Consider the following 1,597-nt stretch of genomic DNA (forward strand, 5'->3'; position numbering starts at 1 on the left):
ACACGCGTGTGTGTGTGTGTGTGTGTGTGTGTGAGAGAGAGAGAGAGAGAGAGAGAAAAAAGGTAGAGACGGAGACGGTGGGAGTGTTTGGAAACGAGGGCTGCTGTTCACACTGATGATTTGTGAGCTCAAAGCGCTGCTGGTTGTTACACATCACCTACCATGAACCCTAAACACAGTGTTTCTGCCAGCTGTCTGAGAGTTTGGGTAACATCGACCCAGCACTGAAAACAAACAGTCCATGAGTTTCACCAGAACCAAGGTCAAAAATGTACACACCTGCCAATGGTAACAAATTCCAGAAATATTTCCTGTTGGCCATGAAATTTTGTATTATTTTTTATGTATGCTTGTATATTTCTGTGTCATATGTATATATGTATATATATATATATATATATATATATATGTGTGAAACTTTATAACATTTATTAATATTATTATTATTTCTGTTTTCTATAAATAATGCATATATATTACATTTTATATATTACATATATTACATTTTAATATAAAAAATATATAAACCATGTGATGTAATTATGAAGTATATGAAACTACATTGTTTAAAATTTCTCTCTCTCTATATATATAAATAGATAGATAGATAGATAGATATTACTGTTTTACAAAAATATTAAAGTATTATTTTAATGAATTAAACATAAAAAAATATATAAACCATGTCATATGTATTATGAAGTTATGAAGTATATGAAATTGCACTGTATATATAAAAATGTAAAAAAATGTATACACACACAAATTAAGTCATAAATAATATGAAATACATGAAATGATACTTTGCCATTTCATTTAATGTATTTCATATTTATATAAAAGTAATTATTTTTACAGAAAAGATTGTATAGAAAAATATTTGAAATAAAAATAAATTATTTTGAATAAAAAATAAGAAATATTTGAAACTACATTTTGCAATGTTTCTTATAAACAACAAAAACAACAACAACGACAATAATAATAATAAATTTTATTTAAAATTCTATAAATTATATTTTATATATAAAATTATTATTATAATTACAGTATATATTATAAATTAATTAGGGATGCACCGATACCGATACTGGTATCGGTATCGGGCCCGATACTGGCCTCCTGTACTCGTACTCGTACTCGTTAAAATGCCCCGATACCAAACGCCGATACCACACAGCATGTGATAAGCGCCATATTTAAACAAAGAAACACTGACAACAGACAGCAGAAAGGAGTTATGGATGTCTACTACGAAGTATATGTATGCAATGAATATAATGTTAAACATTCAGTATTAACGCCTGTATAGCTGATGTGCGCGAGCTGATTAACAAAGCCATCCATCCATCCATCATCTATCTTTCTATCTATCCATCCATCCATCCATCTATCTGTCTATCTATCCATCCATCATCTATCTTTCTATCCATCCATCCATCATCTGTCTTTCTATCTATCCATCCATCTATCTTTCTATCCATCCATCCATCCATCATCTATCTTTCTATCTATCCATCCATCCATCCATCTATCTTTCTATCCATCTGTAAACACAGTTCTTAGTCACGGGAAGAAGGAGGCGGGAACCGGCGAA

General features: G+C 30.5%; 1 protein-coding gene across 1 annotated transcript in view; it reads right to left on the bottom strand.

Annotated features, from left to right (window-relative positions):
• Positions 1 to 1,597, bottom strand: part of dync2h1 (dynein cytoplasmic 2 heavy chain 1) — a 96,262-nt gene that overhangs the window by 29,006 nt on the left and 65,659 nt on the right. The window lies entirely within an intron of this gene.

This window comes from Sinocyclocheilus rhinocerous, unplaced genomic scaffold, assembly GCF_001515625.1.
Source record: "Sinocyclocheilus rhinocerous isolate Xijiao unplaced genomic scaffold, SAMN03320098_v1.1 scaffold215, whole genome shotgun sequence".
Classification (NCBI taxonomy): domain Eukaryota; kingdom Metazoa; phylum Chordata; class Actinopteri; order Cypriniformes; family Cyprinidae; genus Sinocyclocheilus; species Sinocyclocheilus rhinocerous.